Genomic DNA, 18,391 nt, shown 5'->3' on the forward strand with positions numbered 1-18,391 from the left:
GTCCAAAGGATCAGCTTGAATGGTGTGCAAAAACACACCAGTTTTCAGTTCTGAAAGTTCTTATAAAGAGCATGCATTTTGTATGGACATTTCGATAAGTGTCGACATCACGACATCATAAAAACATCACGTTTAAAGTCTATAACTTTTCAATACAAACTGAACTTCTGTGATAATAATGTGCATTTACATAGATTTTTTTACTGCGAAAAAGTACCCCAAGTAAAAGGCCCAAAGTCTGTATCGTTTGCGGAGTTTGTTAATATTGAAGAAAATAATAGCAAGTAGTAGAAGTAAGTACCTGTCCATGTTGTCTCATTCGTTGTATATTACCTAGTGCATTTACACTATGTTTGTCGTTTTTATGACAATAATCCTTATTGGTAAACGGTGGCAAATCTGTCCCTTCGGAGGTAGTTTTCGAGGTAGTCTCAGTGCTTTCGGATAAATGCAGTCGGTCTAGAACTACACCAGGTTCTTCTAAGTTGTTATTCATCATTGTCAGTTTTATATAGTCTTCAGATCTGAAATTAAATAAAGTATGTTCAATATTTATACTCCTAATTAATTCGCCAGTTTCAGTTTATGGTTTCAGGTTAATTTTGTAAAATATAGAGTTTTTTTATTTTATACACCATTTGGTAGCCCAACTTTCTAATGGTTTAAAAATGACAAAATTAAAAATACTGACAGTCATATCTTAAAGTAGGTACTTTCGTTACTACTCATTAAAAAACTTATCTGCAATATTAACTTTGCGGTGTGTTCTGTAAGTTTTTAGGTAAATATTCCAGGGAAAGTCCACGATTATTAGAACCGGACAAACAGGACCGAAAATCACTCCATTTTTTGTAAATCACAACCAAATCGTAATTCCTTTACCTCAAATATGAAATAATACGTTTAGAACTAGTATGTATAAACATTGCAGAATGAAATTTGTGTGCTTTATTTTTATTTGTTTATGTTTTTTTTTTTAGTTTTATCCCGAATTCCCTCGATTCTATAGAAGCTTATATAAACAGCTGAGCTATGACCGGTAGTTAATTGTTGTGATTGTTAAGAGTAGTTGTCAGATGGAGATTAGACAGTAGTTGTCACTGTTGTTTGTAAACCAAGTTGAATATACAATGTATGATAAAACTATTCGAAAAAAAAAAAGTATAAGTAAAGTAAAGTATAAGTAAAGTATTTTTTTTTATTTTTTAGTATTTCGTTTTCTTTTGCTATCCCATCTGAAATGCGTAAGAAAGCTTGATTTTTTTGAAGTTACTCGTATTTTGAAACCAAAACAATATAAGAATTTATGATTTGAGGTACCTATCGATAATAAAGATTCTATTTATTTTAAAAATCACGGGACTCTTTTTTTAACGTCAAAACAGAATCCTAAAGGCCACGTGACCGTTTTTATAGTTTTAAACTGACACACTAAATCACGTATCTAATTGTACGAGAATTAAATTATTATGTAAAAATTTAAATGTCATTTTTAACGTCACGTGACAGTTTTTATGTTTAGATAATTTTTTTAAATCGCGTGACTCTTTTTTTTATCGTCAAAACAGATCCTGAAGGTCACGTGACTCTTTTAAGATTAAAAATGGAATTTATAATGTCACATGACAGTTTTAAATGTCAAAATGTCATTTAAAGGATCACTATATCGTTTTTTAGTTTAAACTGATATTTTTAAAGACACGTGACCCTTTTTACAGTGCAAATGGCCACGTGACAATTTTCAATTATTTTAACGTCAAAACGAAATCCTAAAGGTCACGTGACTGTCTTAGATGTCAGAAAATTATTTGAAGAGTCACGTAACTCCTTATAATATGCAAATGGTCACGTGACGATTTTCAATAATAAATATCGAAAAGTAGTAGCCCACAGTGGAGTAGTGAGTGTAAGTGAAAACAAAACTCAGAGTCGACAAAATACAAACGATAATAAATATATTTTCAAAGGTCACGTGACTCTTTTTTAATGCCAAACCGAAATCCTGAAGGTCACGTGACTCTTTTTTAATGCCAAACCGAAATCCTGAAGGTCACGTGACTGTAAATAGCAAAATAATGTTTAAAGGGTCACGTGACTGTTTTTCAGTTTGAACTGAGATTTTTTAAATTACATGACTCCTTTTAATGCGCAAATGGCCACGTGACGATTTTCAATAATCAAATTTAATTTTTAGTCCACGTGACTCTTCTTAAACTTCAAAACGGATCCTAAAGGTCACGTGACTTTTTTAAGATGAAAAATGGATTTTATAATGTCACATGACATTTAAAGGATCACATGCTCGTTTTTCAGTTTAAACTGATATTTTTAAAGACACACGTTACTCTCTTTATAATGCATTTTCAATTCAAAACGTGGTCACGTCAAACCGGAATCCTAAAGGTAACGTGACTGTTTTAGATGTTTAAAATATTATTTGAAGAGTCACGTGACTCTTTTTACAGTTCATAAAGTCGCATGACGATTTTCGATAATCAAACTAATTTTTTAAAGGTCACGTGACTATTTTTTAATGCCAAAATTGAACCCTGAAGATCACGTGACTGTAAATGACAAAATATTATTTGACGGGTCACGTGACTATTTTCAATGATTAAATTTACTTTTAAAGATTACGTGATTACGTTTTTTAGTTTTGAACTCTAAATCACGTGACTCATTTCAAGGTACAAAGGGTCACGTGACTATTTTAAGATTAAACATGGAATTCATAATGAATTAACTATAAAGTAACCCATAACGAATATTAACAATAACTAAACTAAAAATACAACAAAGTGAAACACAATAATTAAACAAAACACACACAAAATCTGTTATTTTTTGCCTAGAAACAAAACCAAAAATGGGATTTGTCAACTAGACAACGCCGCATTAAAACTGATGCTTTCCAACAGTCAAAAAACCTGTTGCAAAATTGCTGCATCTGGCTTTAAAATTACACGAATATGCGTTTAGTGGTGCCATCTCACGCTGCTTACTTAAATTCATTTTCAGTTCTATTGCCACTGTTTGTCTATACTTATTTAGTCTATGTACGCGTATTTTTAAAGTCAACATTAAGTTGTGATGAATGACGTCAGAGAATGGTTTTGTTGAAGTAGTGTTGAGATTGTGTTGGAACTGTTAAGCTGGTTGGCAACATTTTTCATGTTGACTTAAAAAACGGGATTTTGTGATCGATGACACTACTGACAAAACTGACATTTAAAGAACCTTTGCTGAGTATTTTACACCTTTTCTATTTTCCTTAATCAACAAACACAACAAACAATAACAAATGCCGGAAAGGCTAATACATAACCTCAAAAAAGCTTACATTGTCATTGGTCAAAATTGACTTCCAACATGAAATCAACAAATCCATCAGCTCTGAGGCTTGGTGGAAAGCTGAGGCTATGTTGTTTTCATCACAGATTTATGTTGACTTAAAAGACAGTGACAGTTGGACCCACCATTAATTCATCAGCACTTTAAGAATACTTTTTATAAAATTGTGGTGCTTGTGTTGGCAACAATACCTAAACTGTTGACTTTAAAAATACGCGTTGTCTATGCTTATACGAATCGGCCATTACGGTTAGCACTAGAATAGCACGAGGTTGCCCAGCATTATTTTGGTTTTTAATTGCCGCACTTTTCGAGGTTATAGGTGTTATGTAGATCATTTGGCAACATCGAATCGACACAGCGCCGAACAGCTGATTTCCTGACAGATGAAGTGTGGTTCTTCCACCAAATTATCGCATATTTTAAGGATACTATAGTAAAATTCGTGGATGCTTAATCTTTACAAGACCCAATTCTTGGTTAAATATTTTATTTTTTTATGATTGATTTTATGGTGTTATATTATGATTATGATGGTGTTATTTTATTCATTATTATATTATGATCAACTTACCATGAATATAATTTGTGTCTGTTGTGTTTGATCAAATAGCAACAAAGCCAGTGGTGGTACAAATTCTTAGTCAAACAACTTTCTGCCACACCACATCAAGTAAATATAATATGTTACTTCATTGCTTATTTTCCTTTACAGTACAGTAAATGTCATGTATTAGCACTTTTTTACACAGTATATTATTGAACTGATTACTACTACTACTACGCTTCGGTTCATGCAGAAAATCATGCAAGCGAACAGTGAGGTATTGTGAAACATGCATGAGGTCTCTCTTATGATTGAGATACTTCTGCAGATCTCGATACACTATACAGGGCTTGAGAATGTTGAGCAAACCGTGAGCACTCGAAAAATATATGAGTAAGGGAGCCTGCCTCTCCTTACTCGCAGAGATCATCTGTTTTCACTCCTATCCGGTGCAAATGTTGTGGTGATGAACAGTGTCCGCTTCGGATTCTAATCATGGTCGTGATTGCTTTCCTGGAGACATCCTTCAGATCTCTAAACCAAGGAGATCTGAACGGCTGTAACTGGGTTTCCCCATAAAATCTTTCCTTCAGTCTTGATAACTCAGTCCATTGTTCAGAGTCCATTCTTGAAATTTTTGAAGAGCAAGGTTCAAACTATCGACCATTTGCTGTATATAGAAACCAGTGATCAAAAGAGCCAGATCATCTGCATATTGTATCGCAGTTACGCCTACTGGGATGCATTCTTGGAAAGAGTTAACATACACATTAAACAAAATAGGCGATAAAAGGGAGCCCTGAGTTAGGCCTCTAGAACAATTAACTGGACCAATCAACGATTTATCCGTAGGATCTCTAAGAAATAACTTTCTTGACTGAAACAAAATACGGGTCAGTCGACAAATATCATGAAGGACATTGTAATTATTGAGTTTATCATACAGTTTAGAAATATTTACATTGTCATAAGCACCAGTCATGTCCATCAAGACTAGAATTGCTCGATCGCCCCTTGCTCTAGCGGAAGTTATCTTAGAAATCAGGACTGCAACTGCATCATAGATACTTTTTCCCAGCCGAAACCCCATTTGCCAAGACGATATGATTCTCTCCCTCTCCAATATATATTCTAGTCTATTCTTAATAATGGATTCAAACAATTTTCCTATGACAGATGAGAGACCAATGGGACGATAAGATGAAATCAATTGTGGATCTTTTCTGGGTTAAAGGATTGGGATAATTATTCCCGTTTTCGATGACATCGGAATGTCTTGTCTATCATCTAAGATTTTATTATAAAGTTCAATCAGAAAGTGCAAAGCCTGCAGGGGGATGTTTTTAATCATGCCGAAAGTGACCAAGTCCCTTCCAGAGGTCGAATCTTTCTTTTTACTGATAACGGACCATAATTCATGGAAACGAATGGGATCTGATTTCTCTGTATTTCTCGGAGCGTCATCTTGTAAACTGGGCCAAAATGGGTGATCTAAGGATGCTAACAACTGTTCTGGAATGGCCGCCCCCAGAGTGGGGACAGGCAAAATTGGACTGAAAGAACTTTTAAATCTTCTGATTGACTTCCACACCCTATCAATACTAGTCAAAGGATTAAGATTCTCCCAAAAAGACTGAAAGTTAGTTCGTTTTTTCTCTCTTAATATTTTCCTAGTATGAGCCCTTACTTTCCTGAAATTAACATAATTGTCTAACGAGGGCGCATTGAGATATTGTTTTAATGCAGTTTTCTTACTTTTGATTGCTTCCGAGCAATCATTGTCCCACCATGGATTTCTCAATTCTCTTTGCATTCCTAAATTTAGGAATTGCAACCTCCGCTGACTTAAGAATTGAGTTTTCCAAAGTTTCGTAACTGATAATCTTGTTTTTTGCAAAATCCTCAAGAATCAAGTCTGAAAAAACCGGCCAATCTGCTTTTTTGGTAGCAAACTACACACAAGAGTTTGCTCTTGACTGTGTATGATCAATGACCGTTTGCAAACTGCATCCTATTGGAAAATGATCACTCATGCCACTGTAAGTACGCAAGATGTAAACAGAAAAATTGTCAACAAGAGCAGGGGAAATCAATACAATGTCAGGAACACTTTTATGCTGATCCGGCGCCGTTAATCTAGTTGGTTTACCGTTATTCGCACATATTAAATTAGAATCCGAAATGAAATCAAACAATACTGTTCCATTCCTGTTGGAAGAACCAGAGCCCCACAGAGGGTGTTGAGCATTTAAATCTCCCAAAAAAATCAGCTTTTTATGTGAACATATCTGAATCAGATCCTTTAAAATTTGAGAATCAATCACAAGATTAGGGGGGTTGTATGGTACTATATTGATAACTATAACTTCTTTAAGCTCTATAATTAAAACCTGAACGTTTTGATTAGTATTCAAATTATGATTAATGATCTTAAATGGAATATTACGTTTAATAATAATGGCAATGCAACCTCGACCGTCTGGTCTGTCTTGTCTAATACACGTTCAGAAGTACGCCATCAGGATAATGACTGGGATAGGTCCACGTCAGTCCTGTAGACCTATGTTTAAAAGACTTGGAATTCTTCCTTTGTCTTCTGTTTATATTTATCAAGTATGTGTTTTCGTTTTCAAAAATAAAACCAAGTTTGAAACTTATCGTACATCGCATTCACACAATACACGTAATAAGGACCAGTTGCTGCCGAATTATCACAGAACTGGGTTATACCAGAAAGGTATTTTCTTTAACGGGTGTAAGTTTTATAACCGCATTGACGATTCCATTAAAAATTCACCTAACGTCAATGTGTTTAAGTCTGGATTAAAGCGGCTCTTACTTGAGAGAAACTGTTACAGTGTGGAAGAGTTTTTGGATGTAACGTAATTTATGTAGTTTTGTATTAAGTTTGTCAATTTGATGTATTTGCATTATTTGATGATTCTTGTAAATGTATTGACGTTTTCCTCAGTTGCATGTTTTGCATGCTTAATTGGAGAAATAAATGATTTATTATTATTATTATTATTATTATTATTATTATTATGATAACCAGAAAATGAAACGTTATGTTTAGCTTGCAACCAGGTCTCATTTAATAAGACCAAGTCTGGGCTATTATCTCGCATAAGCGTAACCAGAGAGTCCCGGTTGGAAACCAGACTCCGTATATTCCAATGGATGAGTTTCAAACAACTATAAGCCATGAGAAAAGAGTAAGCAGAAGAAACAAAGACCAATCCAAACTTACTAAAGTAATCAGACAAAGAAAAAACCCAAAGTCAAGACCCTATATATAGTTACAAAGCTTGTCTAAAGATTATGCTGAAAGGAAAATTATTAAATTAAAAAGGAGAAAAACAGAGCAAAAATAATTTTGTAAAAAGTAAATTTTATAAAATTTCCAATTATGAATAAATTAAGTTATTTATGAAAATGTAGTAAATTATGAAGACTAATATAATTGTTATTTTTATTGTTGTTATGATTTTATTTTTTTTAATTAAGGTTAGTGGATGAAATTAAAACTTGCGCAAATTCTATCCTGAGAATTAGTTTGTGAGGCTAAAAATGAGGCGTTCAAGGCTGCCTGGAGTGTGTTGGGAAAATCCTGAAGAAGGATTTGGGAATTTGAGTTGTCTTTGTTGTTCCGTGGGAATAGTTTGTTAGCATCAAATAAAATTATGTTATATTCTGCAATAGCCTTGTTGATATTGTGTTGACGAATGTATTCTTTACAATTTCTGCTTGTTGGTTCGTCACAATTAGGACAGTTTTTGGGGGTTTTGGAGTTGTTAACTCTATCACAAGTCTCATTTTCCTGGTGTACTTTTAAGCAGTCTTGACATGCTTCCTTGTTTTTGCATTGATTTTTGTGATGCCCATACTTATAACATTTAACACACAATATTATAGGTCTGATGTATGGTAAAACTTTAGACTTGGTATTAAATAGTTCAATTTCTACAGGTAGATTCTTACCTGCAAATTGTAACAGAAAAGTGTTGCTGGGAACTATTCTCGTAACACCATTCTCTGCAATTCGCCTGTTGAATCTAGTTGCATCCACAATTTTGATTGACTTTGAGCCTCTGGTACCAATTCCATAATGTATCAGGTCTTTCTCAGTGATAGTGTCTCCCACATTTCTTATTATACCTCTGCAGTACAACATTAACTGGGGAATGTATGCATTATAGTTTTCCTTTGCCATAAGGTTACTTTTTATGAAGTTATTTGCACCAAAAGGTGTGTTGAAGGATATGCCCACTTTATTACATCCTTTAGGTTGCACCTCTTTCAAATCTTTCACATTATTTTGAAATAGTAATTTAGCCAGATTCATGGGATGGATATTTCTTGTTTGGTCCTTATGTTGAGCAATAACCAAAAAAGTAGGAAATGCGTCTTCTTCATATGCTGAGATTTTGTAAATTATTGATCTAAGTTTATGGATTAATGATGAATTGATCCAGTTTGCAGTCTTGAGAAGTAATTCTGCCTCAGGAATGTCCAAGTCTTTGTGTGTTTTTTTCTTCATTTGGGAGAAGATCTTCTAAATTAGGAATCTCCATGGGAGAGGCAGGTATTTGTTGAGACGGATGATTAAAGCTGCTAGGGGGGGGGCCCGAGGGCCCCCCTGTGCGGAATGCATGCAAAAGCTCTAAGCTAGAGTGTGTAGGCTACAGTTGGGTATAGTAGCGGAATAAGCGTGTTGCTGATAGAAAGCAAATAAATTAACAAATTGGACTCACCAGGTTAATAATAGGAAACACACCAGCTCGGACTTAATAAGATTTCTCGAAAACGGGCGAATAAACAGGGAAGCAAAAATTTCACAGCCACCACGTTCCGCACACCGATCGAAAAAAAAACTATTTGTTAATTGAACTGATTCACTTTGACTAGTATTGGGGTGGTTGGATCTTGGACAGTAAAACACGTTTATTGAACTAACTAATAAACTTGTATTAATACTAAAAGAGAAGTGAACATTATTGTAATACGACCGACAGACCGACACACGTATTCTAGAACATTCCAACGTCAACTATTTTAGGTGGCGTTGCTTGTCAACCTATACAATGTTGCCACTGTTACAACAGGTTATTTTATAAACCCAACACTCCCACGTAAAATAAACAGTTGTAACATACTTCTGCTTCTGGCTTTTCCATGTTACAGCACTGTTGTTGATTAAGAAAACATAGCCTGTTGTAGAACGTCTTGTGTCTATATCACCTGCAAAATCAGAATCACAGTAGCCACTTAGATTAATGCCACAAGGGTCACTTTTATAGTGAATGCCAATGTTTAAGGTGCCCTTTAAGTACTTGAAAATTCGTTTAACAGCATTCCAATGAGCTGTGGTGGGATTTTGCAGATAACGACTTACTAGTCCAATCGAATACATAATGTCTGGCCGACTTACAATTGCCAAAAACATCAGTGATCCTACTGCTTCTCTATAAGGAATATTTTCTATTGATTTGCCAAGATCCTTGCTTAAACTGGAATTAGGATCTGCAGGTACCGAGACAGGATTTGAATCTTCTTGTCCAAATTTATGAACAATTTGATGAATGTACTTTGACTGATGGATGAATATTGAGTCATCTTTAAGTCGCTCAATTTGCAAGCCCACAAAGTACTTTGGATCTTCAATTATGGTAATTTGAAACCTCTTCTGTAACTGAACAAGCACTAAGTCCAATTCTTCATCACTGTCAGATAGTAGAAGACCATCATCAACATATAATGCTAGAAAAACTTTTCTGTCAGTCTTAATGTAGACACAATTGTCAGAAGTACATTGATAAAAACCAATGCTTTGACAAAATTCCTTGAAAGTCTCATTCCATACTCGAGGAGCTTGTTTTAGGCCATAAAGGGCTTTATTTAGTTTGCACACTTTTTGTTTATTATTGTTTAATCCCTCAGGTAAGTCTATATACAATTCTTCACTTAGTATGCCGTAAAGGAAAGCAGTTTTGATATCGAACTGCCTCATTTTCATTTTCTGTTGTGCTGAAAGGGCTAAAAGTACTCTTAGTGTGTCATACCTTGTCGTGGGGGAAAAAGTCTCCTGAAAATCTACACCCTTTACTTGACTAAACCCTTTTGCACATAGGCGAGCCTTAAAACGAGGTTTGTGACCATTTTTAGCTTCCTTAACTCGGAAAACCCATTTCGTCCCAATTGTACTTCTGTTTGGTGGCAAATTAACTAACTCCCACGTTTTGTTGACTTCCAAAGCTTGTAGTTCTTCTTGTATGGCTGCCTTCCATTCCTGCTTATTTGGACAACTAATGGCTTCTTGGTAACTGGAAGGAACACTTATTTCTGTAAAATTAATCTCAGAAAAGTCAAGATCAAAGTTTTGACACAAATATTCAGGTGGATGTATATCTTTTCTAACTCTTAAGTTGTAAGGTGATACTTGTTCATTGTCAGTGTCATTTTGTCCTTGTATATCAGGTTCCTCAAAATAGTTTGGGTCAAGGTCATCTTGAGCATCTAAATTGTCAGATCTGTTATTTTCTATTGGAAGTAGAACACAGTTTTGTCTTGGGGTTTTAAATTCACTATCTTCATTAAAAATAACATGACGAGAAACTTTTATTTTATGCGTCACAGGATCATACAACCTGTAATTCGTTGAATCCCCTTCATAACCTACAAAAACATACCTCTCGCTTTTCTTATCCAGTTTGGTTCTTAAAGTGCCTGGTGTTAACAAATAGGCTTCACAACCAAAAACTTTGGTGTGTTGTAAGTTAGGCCTTTTACCAGTCCAGTGTTCATAAGGAGTGGTTTCAGACTGCTTTGTAGGTGTCCGGTTCAGCAAATACACAGAAGTATTTACTGCTTCTGCCCATAAAGTTTTAGGCAAATCCTTGTCAAATAACAGAGCTCTTGCAGACTCCATTATGGTCCTGTTGTCTCTCTCACAGCGACCATTTTGCTCCGGTGTATAAATACCTGTAGTTTCTAAAACTATACCACTTTCAGATAAATACTGTTTTAGTGACTCATTTACATATTCTCGCCCATTGTCTACACGCACTCTTTGAACTTTGTGCCCAAATTTAGTGTTGCACAAGGAAATAAAGTTCTTAAAACATTGGGTTACATCACTTTTATGTCTAATAAAATTTACTGACCTGTAGCCTGTATAATTGTCTTTAAAAAGAACATAGTATTTGGATCCTCCAATACTATCTTCACTCATCGGTCCACAGACATCGCTGGAAATTAACTCACCTGGTTTTGATACATGTTTTTCAGTGTTTTGGAATTTAAGTTTGTGTTGCTTGGCATATACACAGCTTTCACAAAAGAAATTGTCATTTATGTCTGTTATACTTATTCCACTTACAAGATTCTTTGTGAATAGTTCCTTAATGTACTTGATATTTAAATGTCCGAGTCTTTCATGCCATTGTTTTAAAGTCCCTGTAGAAACTACATTTACCTCAGTAATTGCATTTTTGTTCTGTAGGCGAATCAACATTCTATAAAGGTTGTTTTCGTAAGGTACTGCAGTAGCCACCACTTGGCCACTTTCAAGAATTTCGGCCTTCTGGTTGTCCTTAAAAATAGTAAAACCTTTATTTGTTACTGCACCTTCTGAAAACAGATTTCTCCTTAAGCCGGGTACAAGCCATACGTCTGTCATAACGCCTTTACACCAAGTCCCATTTACAAACTTCTCTATCAAAATTTCTCCGATTCCTTGAACTGGAAGTTCTTTATTATCGCCGAGTTTTACGAATAAGTTTTGAACTTTTCGAACTGATGTAAACATACTTTCCGAGTGACACATGTGTCTACTAGCGCCACTGTCTAAAATCCAAATGTCACTACAGTCAATGTCAACTTCAGGCACACTGTCATCACTGTCTTCAATGTTGAAAGCTCTTCCATTTGCAGTGTTGCCAGAGTTACCACTTCCACTTTGATGTCTAGCTCGACCACTTTCATGTCCACTATATCCAGATCCAGGAAAAACTGTCCCGCGCTCTCGTTCATTGTCATTTTGTCCACCGCTGCTGCTTCTATGAGTGTTACCTCCTAATTGTTGCCTTTTCGGACATCGGCAATCCTTTGCAAAATGTCCCCTTTTTCCACAATTATAACACTTCACATTTGTTGACGGTTTTCTTTGTGGAGGCCCTGTGTTTCTAAAATTTCTATTGCCAAACTTGTTCATTTGTGTGGCAGCTAAAGCATAATCTTCATTATGTTCGCTTGTACTTAAATTTCTTTCTTCATCAAGTAATCTCGAGGTCAAGTTTTCAATAGTCTGTCTAGCTTCATCCATAGACAACCAAGCTTGTCGGAATGGACCATATTTTGGTGGAAGAGTGCTCATTATTTTTGTAATAACAGCAGTGTCACTCAACTGGTCTCCTGAATTTTTAATTTGCATTGCTAGATTTTCAACCTTTGAAATATGCTGAGCCATTGAATCTGTGGGTAGCATTTTGTACTGATAAAATTGTTCGTGTACCAACATTTTATTTGTCTCCGTTTTTACGTCATAGATCGAGTTTAACTTGTCTAAAACTTGTTTACTGGTCTCACAGTTTTCTATTAGTGAAATTTGATTTAGCCCCATTGCTGCAGTTATTATACACATTGCCTGAGCATCTTTTTTATTCCACAATTCACCCTCTGCAAATACTTCTGGTTTCAGGGTACTGCCATCTGCAATTCCATACAGGCCTTTAGCTCGTAGGACGCACTTAACTTGGAATTTCCACTGTTGATAATTTTTGCCTTCAAATTTAGCTATTTGAGCAATATTTCCCAGATCGACGTTACTCATCTTAATGGATTCTTCTTCAGAAAATCAGGTCCAACTAGTTTTAACCTCGACTTCTCTTCTCGATCCGTTGAGTTGATTCACGATCCTTTGCTGCCTCAAGCTTTTATTGACGCCTTTTTTATTTTATCGATCGATACGTCCGACACACGGGTTGCTTCACTTTTTCTTTTACTTCACTGTCCAAACCACTCTGGGCCCATAACCTATTGGGGTGGTTGGATCTTGGACAGTAAAACACGTTTATTGAACTAACTAATAAACTTGTATTAATACTAAAAGAGAAGTGAACATTATTGTAATACGACCGACAGACCGACACACGTATTCTAGAACATTCCAACGTCAACTATTTTAGGTGGCGTTGCTTGTCAACCTATACAATGTTGCCACTGTTACAACAGGTTATTTTATAAACCCAACAACTAGTACCATTTATTGACTCTGTTGACAGGGGACACGTGACAGTACGGTACTGACGGTAGTGACGGCCAGTACTTACTAGTGCTGTTTGGTTTTTGTTTTTGTATCTAACTAAATTATTTTATTAGGAAAATGCCAATCAATACTACGATCCCCGAAAGAGAATAGAACCTAGCAATCTCTTTGAATCTTTATCTCAAAGAAAAATTTCATTTTTTGGTTTTTTTTCTTCAGAATTTTGGATCCATATGGTTCTAATAATACAATTACAATTCCATACAATTAACGGCATCTAGTGGCTGTCCTCAACATATCCAACATAAGGTGCCAGATCGCGATGAAATTATTGATTTTTTTAATACAGCGCAGTTCCGCCATCTACATCACGGTCTGCGAAGCTCAAAATCCATGCATCGGAAAACTGTGTTTTCAAGACAATACTACAAAAATGGTAATATGATAATAGTGCTTTGACCTATATTTCACTTCAGAAATCAAAGTATTAGTTCTGTAGAATAGTGTCAGTTAAGTTATACCTAGAAATACTGTTTTATAATTGATAGGTAACTGTCAGTTTGCTATTATTTATTATTATTTAATGGGTGAACTAAAACTCCTGGCCTAATGAAAAAGACCAAATTTATTAAAAAGTCTCATCACGCCAACCAAACGGAATACTTTTAAATTATTCTTTCTTCTACTTTACTTTTAAGCACAATTGTTACATTTACTTCTATGTTATAAAGAGGGTGTCCCGAAATTACACCGACAACGTTCTAGGGCAGCTTCAACCAGAAATTTTTTCGAAAAGTAGTAGTCCATTTGTGGAGTAGTGAGTGTAAGTGAAAGCAAAACTCAGAGTCGATCTCCACAAATATATACCTATGTTAGCAATCATATGAACTTCACACGGGCTCGTGGTATTTGAGGGCGTCTTTTATCAACCACTCTTGGATGGCGACCTACTTATTGGTGTAAAAGGACGTCTTTGGGAATTTGCTAGGCTAAGTTATTTTAAGTGCCCTGAGAATTATTATTGTAACAGATAAGAGATAGGCGTATGTAATAAGATACTTGTGAGACGGGTGCTCTTAGAGTGTTTAGTTAAGGGATTTAAGAAAAGTGGAGGGCATTCTGATATTCACCAGTAGAGAGAGTGGTATATTGGAATAAGAATTATTAAATTGGTTTAGTACGGGGAAATTTGTTTTTATTCTTCCCTCAATTCTTACATACAGGGTGAGTCTGGGAAGCGACACCCCCTTGTTATTTTTTAAACAAGAAAGAATTTTAAAAAAGGCTTTATATAAAAATTGTAAGGGTGCATATGTACTATATTTTGCAACCACAATCTATTATACAGGGTGACTCATAATTAAGATACAAAGTAAAACAATATTTTTTTAAATGGAACCCTGTATATTTTATTATATATTTAAAAAGAACACAAAATTTTGTTTAACATTGATTTGTCAGATATTAATAATTGATCGGAAACTTATACTATAAAAAAAATAAAAAATATTAATTATGAAGCAGTAAAAATGACAGTAAATTATGACAGCAGTACTGACAACAATGAATTAGCATTACAAATACCAGACAACAAGTACCTTCTTCTTCTTGTCATGCTATCCGTTAACGGATGTTTGCGACTACATTCTTCATTTCATCCCTGTTCCCAGCGGTGTGAATCAGTGTCTGTATGTTGTGCATTCCCGTCCAATGTCTAATATTCCGTAGCCAAGACATCTTTTTCCTTCCTACTCAACAAGTACCAGCTAATAGAAACTATATTATTTTTATAATATTTTTTATTTTTTTATTTGCCTAAGTTAAAGTTTCCCATCAATTATTAATATCTGACAATTCAATGTTAAACAAAACATATTGTACATTTTGTGTTCATTTTAAATATGTAATAAAATATACAGGGTTCTATTTAAAAAAATATTGTGTAGTGTATTGTGTACTACCGGGGTGGAGTAATACGCTCGTAATTAACTTAACTACAACACTTTTATTTCAACCAAGAAAATAGACAGATTGTGAAACAGACAGTAATTAGATCTAGGATTTTATGAGTTTAGCTGACCACTGTTACTAGGTTTGATTTAGGAATCGGAATGTACTTCTTGTGATAATGGATTATTACTTATACTAGTTGCCGAACAGAGGCGTACAATGATTACACAAGGTTTATCTATACCAAACGAATTGGGGTAGTTACCTAATTAAACATTATTCGGGCTTTTGATCTTACTTAATTAGTAAGTGATTTCTAATGATACTTGGTAAATAAGGCGCTGCGTGCAAATAACATTAGTTCTTGAAAAATAAGATAATAATACAATGTTATTCTATTCCTGAAGGGAATGTAAATATAAGTCTTAAAATACATAGGCGTAGCATGAGGGTACATTACAATTGTTTTACTTAGTAACTTAAGTATGAGTCACCCTGTATAATAGTTTGTGGTGGCAAAATGTAGTACATATGCACACTTACAATTTTTACATAAAGCTCTTTTTAAAACTCTTTCTTGTTTAAAAAATAACAAGGGGGTGTCGCTTCCCAGACTCACCCTGTATATTAAATAAGTTGTTATCTGCCTAACATGTTTCGGGTGTATTCAGACACCCATCTTCAGAGGCTTAACTAGATCACTAGTCTGCTGGCTGTCATTCTACTAGGAGGGACAGTTGAACCCAGATGTACTTAACGTGGTGGTTGGTTTTTTTATTCTACACAGGGGAAAAAAACCTTGATCAAAAAACCCAGTTCTAGTTTTAAGATGACAGGTTGCTTGGTTTTTTATTCTCAAAGGGGAAAAAAAAACTTCATCAAAACCCAAGGAAGTTGAATGATGTCAAAACTGCATGTTTATCTAAAGGAGAACGATTAGACACGAAAGGGACTTCACACAACAAAAACCGCGGTAGACATTCACAAGTTAAACACTAAACTGGTTAAAATTTTTAAAAAAGGGGAGACCTTTCTTTTTATGGTGGTGTGACTGTGCAGGGATTCATGGCTTGGGTGCAGCCGGACATGAAGTGACTGAACGTGTAGAATGACAGCCAGCAGACTAGTAATCTAGTTAAGCCTCTGAAGATGGGTGTCTGAATACACTCGAAACATGTTAGGCAGATAACAACTTATTTAATATATATTTGTAGAGATCGACTCTGAGTTATAAACATGGTTCCGGAAACGCTTTCTAAAAGAGTTACAGGCCCCTAAAGGTGGGAGCCTGAAGATGGCTTAAAGCTCACCTCGTTTTGTTAGGAATAAAAAGGTTAGTGGATGGGTGAAGTTTGATTGACTTCCCTTGAACGGTTTCGGAGATACTGAGAGATATTGAGCTTTCATACCGCTAATTGTTATTAACGTTTTCTTGGAAAATCGGCATTTCTTTTAAACTAGAGCCGATTATGACTGATTTTTGATTTTCATCAAAAACCACCTGATTTTTTTTCCAATTACATAGCTATCATTCTAATCTAAATAACGCTTAGAATAAAATAGTGGCTTAATACTTTGTAAATTTGCTATACAAAAATCATAAAAAAAAAATTATTTTCAACCAGGTATGTAATAACGTTATTTCTTATACTATGTAAACCAGGTGGAAAGATGAAAATTACCTGCTTTTACTTTCCACCCGGGTGGAAAGTACTCACTTTGCTCAAATGCCAAATAAACATGATGTACAGCGTTTGTTGGGTTTGTTAACTTATGTCAGTATATTTGTTAATAATTTTTCAGTTAAGACTACCATATTACGACAACTGCTGAGAAAAAATATTGTTTTTGAATGGAGCACAGAACATCAGAAAGCCTTTGACGAAATTAAAAATATACTAACTAAACAACCAGTACTTCAGTTTTGTGACGTTGAAAAAGAGACTATCGTATCAGTGGATGCCTCAAAATCAAAAAAAAAAATAAAATCAGGTTGTGGAGCAGTGCTCTTACAAGACAACTTACCCTGTGCTTATGCTTCTATGGCATTCACTCACACTCAGTGTGGGTATGCACAAATTGAGAAGGAATTACTAGCGATAGTGGTAGGGATGGAAAATTTTTATCAGTTTGTTTTTGGATTTTGGAGAGTAACTGTGGAAACAGACCATCAGCCACCATAAATTTAAAACCACAAAACATACATTTTGACAGTTTTAATAAGACATTAAATAGGAGAAAGCAGGATAGGGAAGATTACTACAACAGAAATGTAAGAAATCTATATCCATTAGATTTAAAATCTTAAAATAATGGTACAACTTAAGCCTAAAGGAATTTGGTCTCCAGGAATAGTAGTCGGTAAGCTTAGAGATAGATGTTACAGGGTAAAAATGGAGAATTGAAACATATTAGTTAGAAACAGAAAGTTTATTAAACCTTGCGGCAACATACATTTTTCGCAGAGTTTGGGTAATTCTTCATTTTTATGTGGTTAGGAAGGAAGGGATAAAGGATGTAACAATGAAAAAGATCAGCCTGTAAAATATTTTTAGAATTAGATGACACTGTTATTAGTGTATCAAGTGGAGATGAAAGTGAAAACATTTCGGTTGAAGACTGTACAGAAGAAAATAGTGGGTATACAGATGTCTGTAGTGAGCTCGGTAGTGAGATAACCAATGAAGAAGTTTTTGAGCAATCGGAAACAATAACATCTTCAGGTAGGCTCGTAAGGCCTCCTCAGAGGTTAGATCTTTAAGAAGGGGGATGTTAGGGTAGTATAAGAGAGTGTTCAAATAGTATAAGTCAGTCAACATTGTATGTTGACACTTCGAATAGAGGTTAGAATGGGTCGAGCAGTGTTAGAGGGAACGAAAGGGAAACGCAACGTGGTTCAAGTCGTTTAATGTATCTTTAAGTAATATACTAAAGTTAATGAACAAATCTTTAATTACGATAACTACCAACCTACATAAGAATACACTTTACAGGCTTATTTTTTATAGTTAAGATACTGTGCTGCCACCTCTGCAACAGCTCGCAGCTCAGGTGATGTTGAGTAACATCTGCGTCTTCAGAAATCTCCTTGTTAAAAGCACTTTAAGAAACGTTTCAGCTCAAAATATTAAAGACAGAATAGCACAATAATGACGTTGTCAAGATTGTAAACAAATCACCAGTCGTTTATTCAACTTCAACAAACAACAATCAAACACTTTCCACCTGAGTATGTAATATACTATTAAAATAGCGACAATCTGACTACAAAATAAATA

At 34.9% G+C, this 18,391-nt stretch overlaps 1 protein-coding gene and 1 long non-coding RNA gene across 2 annotated transcripts in view; one reads left to right on the plus strand and one right to left on the minus strand.

Annotated features, from left to right (window-relative positions):
- The window catches only part of LOC145726389 (kelch-like protein 17), a 91,970-nt gene extending 83,145 nt beyond the window's left edge, over window positions 1-8,825 (minus strand). Inside the window, exon 1 of the mRNA XM_081975434.1 lies at window positions 8,653-8,825. The gene's annotated coding sequence lies outside the window, so the exon portion shown is untranslated. The remainder of the gene's footprint in view (window positions 1-8,652) is intronic.
- Window positions 8,826-16,345: 7,520 nt separating this feature from the next.
- On the plus strand, window positions 16,346-18,059 carry LOC145726281 (uncharacterized). Its single transcript, XR_014177553.1, has 2 exons — window positions 16,346-16,446; window positions 16,917-18,059. It is a non-coding gene; the product is annotated as an uncharacterized LOC145726281 (long non-coding RNA).
- The last annotated feature ends 332 nt before the right edge of the window (window positions 18,060-18,391 follow it).

Source organism: Ips typographus, linkage group LG3 (genome assembly GCF_016097725.1).
Source record: "Ips typographus isolate SLU linkage group LG3, UJ_Ityp_2.0, whole genome shotgun sequence".
Classification (NCBI taxonomy): domain Eukaryota; kingdom Metazoa; phylum Arthropoda; class Insecta; order Coleoptera; family Curculionidae; genus Ips; species Ips typographus.